Source organism: Nelumbo lutea, chromosome 6 (assembly GCF_056320005.1).
Source record: "Nelumbo lutea isolate HS-2025 chromosome 6, American lotus-T2T, whole genome shotgun sequence".
NCBI classification, from domain to species: Eukaryota; Viridiplantae; Streptophyta; class Magnoliopsida; order Proteales; family Nelumbonaceae; genus Nelumbo; species Nelumbo lutea.
The window spans coordinates 58,754,208-58,766,863 of NC_142689.1; positions in this window are offsets into that span (position 1 = coordinate 58,754,208).

The following is a 12,656-nucleotide window of genomic DNA, read 5'->3' on the forward strand; positions in this document are numbered from 1 at the left end:
ATGTTCACTTGGTTCACCACCAATTGGGACTCGCTGAAGAATTTGACTCACTTTGCCCAACATCCCATGCAAGGTGGATCCTGGCTATCAAGGATTTGTACTCTGCTTCATTGTTTGAGGCCTTGAATTCAAACCACAATATGTGCTCAAGAACGATGTCATCCAGTTTGAGGAGTATAAAACTAGCACCGCTCGCTTATTGGTTGGGTGAACCGTCGACGTGGAGAATAGGACGTGGACGATAATGAAACTTCACAACTAGGTGGTAGGTTGAGACTGAAGCCCGTAGCGCATTTAGTGTTGTATGGGGATCGGATATGGACGACAATGAAATCCACCACGGTCATGCTAGTGTTGAGGTCATCGCCTATCATTAGAGGTAGAGTGATCTTCCCCTCCGGTATTAGTGAGTCCCTAGAGAAGCCTACCAAAGGGGTGTTAATCGACTGAATGCGCTCCGTCCTTATACTGATCTTCTCGAATGCCTCCTCAAAGATGATATTTGTCGATCTTCTCGTGTCCACAAGGATCCGACGTACTTCAAAGTTGGCAATATCTACTGATACCACTAGGGCATTGTTGTGCAGCACTTGTACCCCCCTAAGGTCATTGCCGGTAAAGGTGATGGGGGTGTCCTACTTTGGTTTATTCAGCTCCCTGTCGTCAATCTGGTGCATCCGGGCATAAGCCATTCGGGTTGAGCTATTCTTTCCTCCCAAGGCCATTCCTCCTGAGATGATGGCTATGACCCTAACCAAAGCGGCTCGGGCTACGAGCACTTCAGCGTTGCCATGCTCTTCTCTCAGTTTTTGTTCCTTGATGTCCACAAACCCGTCGAGGTACCATGTTGGACGAGGTCTTCCAAGTGATGACAGAGGTTGCAGCAATTCTTAGTTTGATGGTTATGGTCTCAGTGGAAGCTATAGTATTTGTCCCAACTTCTCTTGTTTCCTTGGGACTTCATCTGTTTTGCCCATTGGATGAAGCTACAGTTACGAATTTGCATCAGCACCTCGGTCCATGACGTATTGAGTGGGGTGAAGTTGTAGTACGTCAGTGGTGGAGTCCTCGGCCTGTGGTCTCTACGGTAGTCTAGCCTTTGGGCGTCACGGTCTATCCTTTTGTTATCTCGATCATGGCGCTTTCACTCATACCGAGCTTCCTCCCCTTGTCTACATAGCACCTAGGCTTCTTTGGCATTCATGTACTTCTGCACATGTGTCATGAGCATGGTCAAAGTGGCATGGGGATTCTTTTACAAGGAAAAGTTATACCTAGACGAGTACAGTTTCTTCATGATAGTGGCTACAACTACTGATTGATCCAAGCATTGGACTTGGAAGGCCTTGGTGTTGAACCACGTCAGGTAGTCCTTCAACGTTTCTCGTTCTTTCTGTCGCACTTACATTAGGCTGGCCGAGGTCTTCCAATGTCATTGGCTAGTGGTGGATTGCGCTAGAAACCAAGCTTTAACATTCTCCTAGGTGGTGATGGACCCTGGTGGTAGGGTGGCGTACCATGTCTGGGCCTTTGCAGTGTCGCAACGAAAACTTTGCACATGAGGCCTTCGGACGATCCATGTAGCATCATTACCACCTTGAACCATTAAAGGTGCTCACTAGGGTCTGAGGTCCCATTGTACTTCTTGAATTGCGGGGGTCACCACCCAACAAGAGGGAGATCGTCCACGACCTCTTGTGCAAAGATCAGCTTTTTGGCAAGGTGCGGCTCCACGGGGATGGGTTATCAGAGGGACCACGTTGCAGTCTATGAAGGGAAGAGATATCCATCGTATGTATGCCCGAATCTTGCGGAATAGAATTGGCGAATTTCAAAAAAAATCTCTCCATCCTACTAGGAATCGTATTCCCTATTTTGGAAAAATCATATTTTTTTATCAATTTTGAACAAAGAACCGAACCAAATCAGAACAAACACAATAGGAGAGGAATATACTTGATACGGAGAAATAATCTCCCAACAAAGGTGTTCATGCCCAAGGAATAATTCAAAGACTACTCCCATTGAAGATGGTGCAGTGCAGGATGGAGCAAAATCAGTAGTGTTCTTCACAAGAACCTAATCCTTCGCAAGAATTAGTAGGACGACACGAGCACAACTTTCTATCAGTTCCTTCACAAGAAATTGATATAAAGATCCAATCTTGATTTCTCCCACTTAACTGGAGATCGAACTGGCAGGTGAGGCAACGGCAGGAAGGAGGCGACAAGAAAGAATTTCGCAGGGTTGCTTGATTCTTCCTTCTGTGATTTCAGCTCTGAAGAGGATGTGAATGTATATCTCCTAAAGGCTACCACCCCCTCCTCCCTTTATAACTTTAAAAGGATCAGCTCCTAATCCCATTAGGAGTTGCTGATCCAAATCATATTTGGATCAGAATTCCTTTAAAAGATAAGGGTAAACCCTTATCTTATCTGCAGATTAGATCAGCCTTCTCCTAATCTTATTAGGAGGTTTCTAGATCTGAATCATATTTAGATATGGACTCTCTAAGTGGATAGGGTTTCTAGATCTGATCGGAGCAAAGGGCATACAACTGTCTAACAGCTCCCACTTGCACTTAGGTCCAATCTGGTACAAGCCGGAGTCCCATACTTTCCACGTGTTTCTCAAACACTTTCTGTGTCAGTGGCTTAGTTAATGGGTCTGCTACATTCTCCGTTGATGCTACCTTCTGAATTGGGACATCCCCTCTACCAACAATCTCCCATAGTACGTGGTACTTCCTCTCGATGTGCTTCGACTTCGAGTGGGCTCGTGGCTCCTTTGCCTGAGCAATCGCTCCATTGTTGTCACACAACAACGGGATGGGTGATGTACTGGATGGGACTACTCCCAATTCATGAATGAACTTCTTCATCCACACGACTTCCTTGGCAGCTTCACTTGCGGCAATGTATTCGGCTTCGGTTGTGGAGTCTGTCGTGGACCCCTGTTTGCTGCTTTTCCATCAAACAGTACACGATCCTATCATGAAAACATACCCAGATGTAGACTTTCTATCATCTGGATCCAATTGGAAATCGGAATCAATATACCCCTAGATCTGTAGTGAGATACCATCGAATACCAGACAAAACTCTTTTGTCCTTCGAAGGTACTCAAGTATGTTTTTCACAACAGTCCAGTGCTCCTGCCCTGGGTTGGCCTGAAATCTACTTACCACACTCACTGCCTGAGCAATGTCAGGATGAGTGCACAGCATGGCATACATGATGTTCCCTACGGCTGAGGCATAGGGAACGTCCTTCATGCCCTCAATCTCCTGAGAGGTCTTGGGAGACATCTTCTTGGAGAGAGTGACTCTGTACCGGAAAGGAACATTTCCCTTCTTGGAGTTCTCCATGCTGTATCTTTTGAAAATTTCGTCAATGTAAGCAGATTGGGATAATCCTATTATCCGCTTCGATTTATTTCTATAGAGTCGAAGACCTAGTATATAGGAAGGTTTCTCCAAGATCTTTCATGGAGAATTGTTGTGAAATCCACACTTTCACCGTAGTCAACATTCCTACATCATTCCCAATGAGTAGAATGTCGTCTACATACAGAACCAAGAACGTAACCTTGTCCCCACTAGTCTTCCTATAAACACAGGGCTCATCCAAATTCTGCTCAAAGTCAAACGTTTTGACAGTAGAGTCAAATTGAATGTTCCAACTCCTAGAAGCTTGCTTAAGTCCATATATGGATCTGTTTAGTTTACATACCATGTGTTCTTGACCCGCAACGATGAAGCCTTGCGGCTGTTGCATATAGATTTCTTCAGTAAGATCTCCATTCAGGAACATAGTTTTGACATCCATTTGCCAAATCTCGTAATCATGGTATGCTGCTACAGCTAGCAGGATCCTAATGGATGGCCACAGGTGAAAATGTTTCCTCATAATCGATGCCCTCTTTCTGAGTGTACCCTTTCGCCACCAAACGAGCTTTGTAGGTCCCAACCCTACCATCGGGGCCCTTCTTCCTTTTGTAAATCCATTTGCATCTAATTGCTTTAACCCCAGATGGTGGATCTACTAGAGTCCAAACTCCATTGGTCTCCATTGAGTTCATCTCAGCTCTCATGGCATCTACCCACTTAAGGGAGTCTATGTCCAACATAGCTTCCGCATAAGTCACAGGATCATCTTCACTAGTCAAGGCTTCCACCAGGTAACTATCCTAGTCATAGCCAAAACGGACTGATGGCCTGGATACCCGAGTAGATCTTATAGGTTGGTTACTAACTGGAACTTGTGGGACACCTCCCACTGCATCCGAGAACTCCTCATCAAGAACGATTTCCAGACGATGATTGTCTAGGATGTAATCACTTTCTAAGAATTGTGCATTTCGACTGCAAAACACCTTCTGCTCACTTGGATCATAGAATAGATAACCTGCAGAGCCTTTTGGGTAGCCTACAAATAGGCAACGATTGGTCTTGGGTTCCAATTTGTTCGGACTCATTCTTTTAATGTGTGTCGGACAACCCCAAACCTTCAAGTGTCGTACACTTGGTTTCTTTCCTGTTCAAAGCTCATAGGGAGTCTTCAAAACTGATTTTGTTAGAACCCGGTTCAGCATGTATATCGCAGTCTCTAATGCGTATCCCCAAAAGGATATGGGTAACTCCGAATGGATGAGAAGTGACCGGACCATATCCAGTAAGGTCTTATTCCTCCTCTCTGAAACACCATTAAGTTGTGGTGTAGTAGGAGGAGCCAACTGTGATACTATCCCGTTGACCTTCAAGTAGTCCCTGAATTCGTCAGAGAGATACTCGCCACCTCGATGATCGAAGGGCCTTAATTTCTCTCCCTAACTGCTTCTCGACCTCTTGTCTAAACTCTTTGAACTTTTCAAAGGATTCAGAGGACCACATACATCAGGCGTGCTAGTTACGGGTCCTAACACTCAGGGGACCACATACATCAGTATGTATAAGGTCAAGCATGCTTGTACATCTTTCAGGCTTACTGTTAAATGGCCTCTTTATCATCTTACCCTAAAGGCAAGGCTCACAAGTGGGAAGATCTTCTACAGTTAGAAAATCCAAAGGACCATCCTTTATTAGTCTTGTGATTCAGTCAATACCGATATGGCCAAGTCGGTAATGCCACAGGCATGTGGGATTAACTGTATCACGCACTCTTTTCTTGGGGATATCAGCCAACGTAGTTTTGGTTATGTTAGTTTCTAGAAAATGATGTAGAACATAGAGATCGTTCTCTAGTTCCCCATATGCGATGAATCTATTGTTTCTTTTAATAGTAATCGTATTACTGAAAAATACAGAATATCCATCCGCACACAATTTTGAGACAGAAATCAAATTTCTTTTTAGATTTTGCACAAAAATACAATCTTTAAGTACAATAGGTCATTCTCTAAAAAATAACTCTACGGTTCCTATTGCCGTAGCTGCAACACTTGCAGAAGTCCCCATGTAGAGCATCACTTCGCCTTCATTCAGTCTTCTGCTTACCTTGAACCCCTACAGTGAGTTACACGCATGAGTTGAAGCCCCAGAGTTAATACACCGGGACGCAGAAGCCACCAATAAATTGGTTTCTATGACACAAGATTCGAAATTACCTTTCTTGGATTCCAGGTACTGAGTACAATTCCTCTTCTAGTGGCTGGTCAGTTTGTAGAAGTGACACGCATCCGATGCCCTGTCCTTCTTCTGCTTCTTGGGTTTGGCAGCTTTCTTCTAAGACTTATTTGCCTTCCTCTTTTTCTTGTCTGATTTGCTAGCTTCAGCAAGCATAGTCATAGGCTCATCCTTCCTAATTAAATCCTCGGTCCTCTGCAACATGTTGTTGAGTTCCTGGACACTAACATTCAGCTTGTTCATATTGTAGTTCATTATGAATGGGTTGAATGAAGGAGGCAAAGAGTTAAGGATGTCATCCACTTGCGTGCCAAGATCTAGCCTAGATCCAAGGGCTTCAAGTTCGTTGATGTAACCCATCATCTGAAGACAATGGTCATGAATCTGTTGCCCCTTGGACATTTGAGCAGTCATGAACAGTTTCAAGACCTTCTGCCAAGTAGAACGATTCTGCTCTTCGTACATTGTCTTCAAACTATCCAATATGTCCTTGGCTAGTCGATCTGATCGAACTGCCTCTGTATTGGATTGTCTAGAGTGGCAATGATATAGCAGCGGGCTAGGTAGTTTTTATCCTCCCAATCTTGGAATTCCCTCCTTCTGGCCTTAGAAGCTCGGTCGCTCAGACGCTCCAGGGTAGGATTTTTAGCTACCTTATCCAATTTTTCAGATGTTAAGACTAGCATGAGGTTACGGTACCAATCGGCATAGTTCGGGCCCTTAAGCTTGTTGTCGTCAAGAAGCTTTGCAAATTGTCCATTTGCCATTTTCTGGTAAAACAACAAACATTAGTCCACAACCTAATTTGATTTATGTTCATTACATAGATATGACTTTTGATCTATGTTCCATTTCCATTTGTTCATCTTTGAGATTTCCCTCCCATCTCAGTCATGGAGACAATGACTTGTCTCTGAAAATGTGGGAAACCACATAGGGTGCATGGAGCCAACTGTTTCAGCTGCAAAACTCCACCACCTTTTGTGAAGGATCATATCCACTCATCATATGAGTTTTCCCTTTGGCCTCTGTCAGACAAGGTTCAGACCCGTTTTCAGGTAAACTTTCTGTCTAGTGAGTGCTCACCCATCATATTCGTGAATGCCAAGGTATCATGAGAGAGTTCACATTTTCTGGTGAAGCCCCTCCCACATCGGTCTATGACGCCCCTATCATCTTATGAAACACTCGGATAAGCCCAACAGCAAATGGATAGCCCATTTTCTTGTGCGTTTCCTCATTACTGAATGACCCATCCTCATGATAATGATGGAAGGCCTTTAGAGAGTTCATCACATGAATCTCCCTATCACATGCACTCATATTTGCTAGAGGGAACAAATGATTATGCCCTAGTTTGATTTAGGTCAAACCAAAGTGGCTCCCACTGACTTTCATAAAGCCAGATTTTGGTGGGCCCAAATCGGCTAGGGTTCCGCACGTATCCTCTTCAGGAGGTGTGGAGCCCATCACTGAGGGAGGTCATCCAATGACCAGTAGAGACACAATGGCAATGATGTGCATTCAGCCATGGTGTGCGCAAGAGCCACTATCGAATTAGCATGGGCCAAGCACTTATGGCCCATGAATGTTGCACATCACACATCCATACATCAAATGCAGGGAAGAATTGATCCAATCAATTAATATCTGTAAAACCCATTTTAAATCCCATAATATTAACCATTAAAATTATCTAGGTATACGGGTCGAAGTTAGGGTTGAACAATTTGGTCCATATAGCTTTATCTGCGAAATGGGCTTTTAGCAGTTTGAACAAATTAAAACTGGGCCTTTACAAGTTGGGCCAAATTAAGTATTCAATTAATTATCAATCCTTAGGCCCATTAGTGGGAAAAATAGGGCTGACATTCAGCCTTGATTGAACCCTAAATTCGGTCCAACCAATTTGGACCAATTTGGTTCGAATGGGTTTAGGGTTTGATCTTTAATTAAATATTTAATTCAAGAAATTAATTTGAAATTAAATACTGATAAAAGAAATTCAAGAATTAGCCAGATAGGGTTGTTCGCACAATCCATCCTGCAAAACAGAGGTTAGATCACAGTTTGCAGTTTCATAAACTGCAATTCATAGATAGCGATTCTCCCATCTACGAAATCTCCTTCTTTGCGCCGCCATCTTTGATCCAAAATAAAAATAAATAGAAAACCTAATTTCTATTACATCAGATCGAATGCCTATACATTTAGTCTAAAAATAACAAAAAATTATTTTACAGACCAAATGTAAAAAAATAATCAAGAAATTGCAAAATCACAGGTTCCCTGGGCCAAACAAGATTTTGATCTCCATGTGTACGAACAACCCATAAATCAAGAAAATCATAAAGAACAATTCTAAATAATAATCAGATTTATAAAACTTAATTCCAGATTAATCGCCCGTCAACTAGAAACAAATTTTCCAGAAAAACCTTATATCTACGCAAATCAGGTAGAATGCCTTCTGCCCATTTGCATAGGTTCAGATTTGATCCAATTCGGTTCAAGACTTGAACCTGGGTCTGATACCACTGAAGGGATGAGATATCCATCGTATGGACACCCAAATCTTGCAGAATAGAATGGGCGAATTTCAAAAAATTTCTCTCCATCCTATTGGGAATCGTATTCCCTATTTTAGAAAAATCATATTTTTCAATGATCAATCTTGAACCAAGAACTGAACCAGATCAGAACAACAACAGTAGGAGAGGGATATACTTGATACGAAGAAATAATATCTCCCAAAGGAGTTCACGCCCAAGGAAGGATCCAAAGACTGCTCCCATTGAAGATGGCGCAGTGCAGGATGGAGCAGAATCAACAGTGTTCTTCCCAAGAACATAATCCTTCGCAAGAATTAGCAGGATGGCACATGAGCACAACTTCCTATTAGTTACTTCACAAGAAACTAATATCAAGATCCTATCTTGATTTCTCCCACTTAACTGGAGATCGAACTGGCAAGTGAGGCGACGGCAGGAAGGGGGCGGCAAGAAAGAATTTCGTAGGGTTGCTTGATTCTTCCTTCTGTGATTTCAGCTCTAAAGAGGATGTGAATGTATATCTCCTAAAGGCTGACGCCCCCTCCTTTTATAACTTTAAAGGGATCAACTCCTAATCCCATTAGGAGTTGCTGATCCAAATCATATTTGGATCAGAATTCCTTTAAGTGATAAGGGTAAACCCTTATCTTATCTGCAGATTAGATCAGCCTTCTCCTAATCTCATTAGGAGGTTTCCATATCTGAATCACATTTAGATTTGGACTCTTTGAGTGGATAGGGTTAAGACCCTATCCCATCTGCTAATCCAATCTCAGAATTCGCCCCTTATTTAACTGATCAAATTAGCCCAGTTCGAAATGGGCTTTAGGCCCATTAAGGTTATATGCTCACTTAGCCTTCCAAACTGCTACCCAGTTGGGCTTCCTTGTATGGAGTGGGACCCAAACATTGATCTACACATTAGTCACATGGGTTCAGCCCAACCTTTGTTACAAGGCCTGGCCGAATACACTATTATGGACAGTGCACCCCCTGAAACCCATCACATGGGCTCTATGGGCCCAATACTTACCCTAAGTGGTCCCTGGGCCAAGCCACCTTGTAACACCCAGGGACTGTAGGCAGATGCAATATTAGCCCATCAGGTATTACCCTCAATAGTCTTACACTTAACATCTCAACCCATAATGATCAAACACTGCCCGACAAGAGAGGACCTCTCCCTCGGCTATAAGGAACAGTGTTGTACTCTCTACTCACATGGATCCCGGAAATTAAAACCTTTTTGCAAATGTTTGGAAACCATAATATATATACTTTTATATCTCATATAAAACATATTTTGCAAAACAAATCTCAACAATTGAAATCGACTACCGGCAGTCTTGGTTTCCATCAAAGAGAGTGCATCCCCGATCATTACCTTTGTCCGACAAAGGGGCTAATCCTGTCACTATGATCACCCACTCAAATGAATTCTCAGATTGTCCCAACATACCTAGGTTTTGACCCCCACTAAGGATCTCACTGATTGGCATATCAAAGACAGCCCAATCCAACACCTAGTGTAGTTTCATAATCGAGTCTAGGGGTTAGGTGTAACTTTCCAGTTTTTCCCATCAGTCTCCAAGGTCCAGGGCAATCCTGAAAATCTGGTCTGGTTCAAAGATTCAATTAATCCTACACTGCATGTGCCTTGGGTCTCACCCTAGCGGTTGAGACAGGCCACCCCAACATTTGGCAGCACACCAGTGTCAGCCTTGGCAGGATAAATCTCCCCAGACTTACCCAATGGCTATGAACATTCTAAACTAACACGAGTCTCATAAGTGTCCAGTTTAAGGGTATTACACAGAAATACACCACAGGAACATGAATCAAATATGTACTTTATTCATTTACAATAAATTCATAATGTACATCATTTTGATTGGAGCTAAGGGCATACAATTGTCTAACAGTCTACTTGGTTGTGCTCTAGCTCATCTAGTCTTTCCCATAGACTCCTGATCTCCACATTCTGTTCAGCCTAACCGACGTTTGTCAATTTCTCTATCATGGGTGCTACTCATCAGTATCAGACGGAGCTGGACTCGGTTAGCTAGATCAGTGGTGGCTAGTGTGAGTGTTGGCTGAGCCATTCTTTGGCGGGGAGTCGAGCATTGGCATGGTGGGACTGAGTGTGACTGTCGTTGGCTTAGATCCGGGGTTGGGAGTTGGACTTCTAAGATGGCTGGGGTGGCTAATTCTCTATCCTAGTCTTCGGTTGTTCTATAGGGCACCTTTTTGGGTCCTCAGTCCAAGGATCAATTGTCGTGGGCACCTACATGGATGGGAGAGTAAGTTGGGGGACTTGTTCATATTGCCCCAGTGCTTTCATCATCATGATTATGCGGTCAAACTTTTGTTACAGGGCATTGAATTGGACGGGGTCAACCTGGGCTTGTGGCTGAGCCTCCCGCAGAGGGTAGTTGCATTGTAAGCGGGATCCCTAAGATGGGGAACATGCTCCAGAGCAATTGGAAGTGTTCTTAGGCATTCCAATGCTCAAGTCATTTAGGGAGATAGAAGATTTGTCAAGATGAGCTGAGGAGAACAAACTAGTTCAGACTGCGGTGAATGCAAGGGATGCTGAAGTAGGTTGAGAGTCCAAAGTCCTTTAACTTGAGGGGGAGATGCCTTTATATAGTCAAACATTTGTGTTGTAGTCAGATGAGGTCCGCGGGATTGTCGGAATGAGGTCGTTTGCCAATGTTCCCTGGAGGTTCCCTTTTCCCCCGCGAAGCATGTCTCCTGAAGTAGGTGTGCTGATGTGGTTTGAGGAGGTCGGCCATAGAGACTAACACGTGGTGGCTTTGGCCGGCTCAGGCACCACCCAAACAAAAGTCATAACCATATTTAGAACACAAAGAGTAAGAAGCAATGTAAAAAAAGTCGCTTCTCATATTCACAAATGAATGTTAGCAAGCAGTTATTTAGTAAGAGGACATATAAAGAGACCATTCAAATTAAGGAAGAATGCAATGTAAAACTTGAAGATTATTGACATTGCAAGGTGCCAACCATGTGTAGCCCTTCACCTAGGTTGGTAAGGTCTCTTGCTGGTTGTAGCAGAGATTTGGGATCGAATCCCGCCCGCACTTTGGGTGGGGGATGGGCTATGCCCTCGGTTGTGTAGCCCTTCAAAAGAAATAATAAAAAGAGAAAAAGATTATTGACATTGAAAATGAGCTACACCCAACTAATCAAACCCGTGTACAAGGTTCATCGGATAATCATATATTCATTCCCAACTCCATCAGAAACCATATGCGGGTCTCCAGTCCAATTCCGAGTAGAGATGGCAATTTCTACCCTACCCAATGGGTACCTGCCCCTACTCATTCCGCTGGGGCGGGTTTTTTTTTGAAGGGTGGGTTTTGGGGTAAGGACGGGCTTTGGGATTCTATAAGCTATACAAGTACGGGTGGGGTACAGTATTAGACTAAACCCAACCCTCCCCAACCCACATATTGTATGAAAGTATCTAAACTTTATGTATTGGGTATTGAATTTAATAATACTTTGAATTTTATGTGAAGGATAATTAATAGTTCAGTGTTTTTACATGTCTTAATTAAATAATTGGAAATTTTGTTGTTTATTTATGTTATTTTACTTATTTATTGTTTATATATAACAAGAAATAATGGAAAATTAGATACGCATTCTAAACCTAACCCACCCCTACCCAAGGTTCAAAAATCAATACGATACGCCCCATATCGGGCATATTGTATCGTATCTTTTGGGTCCCGATATGCCTGTTTACAAGTGTTTTGGGACCCTACTGTTTTCTAATGAAAAATATAGGTTAAAAACTCCCCAAAAACCAACTTTTGGAAAAAAATTAAAATAAAATCATATTTCTGCATTGTTTAAAGTACCGATACGCCTCTGCCGATACACAGAGGTATATCGATACTTTGAACTATGCCCCTACCCTTGAATGCGGGGAGGGTAGGGTTTTGAATTTTCATGTACAAGAAGGGTTTGGATTCTCAAAATCTAACCCGCTAGAAGTTTTGGGGCGGGTATGGGTTGGGAGTAGGAATAGGAATGGGGCGGGATGGGGACGGGTAGTCACTCCCCATCACCGTCCCGCAAAAATCCTCATCCCCGTCCCCACCAACAAGGATAAGGTTATCCCCATCCCCATCCTCGCGGGGATCCCCACTCCCCATAATCTTTTATAATGCCAACCATTTTGTTTTTGTTTTTTTATTTTTTTTAAACATTAAAAGTAAATTAAAATTTACTATCCTATTAAAAAAATTCAAATATATTCAACCATATTTTTAAAAATATTAATATATAGATGTATCCATACATATATACACATATATAAACAGAAATGCCATAAGGTGGATCGAGGTCCTCGGTGGAAAGTGCTCTCCCCATCCCTGCCCTGTACCCGCCAACAGGGATAAAAATTTCTCCATCCACATCCCCACGGCAGAAAAACCATCCCCATCCCTACC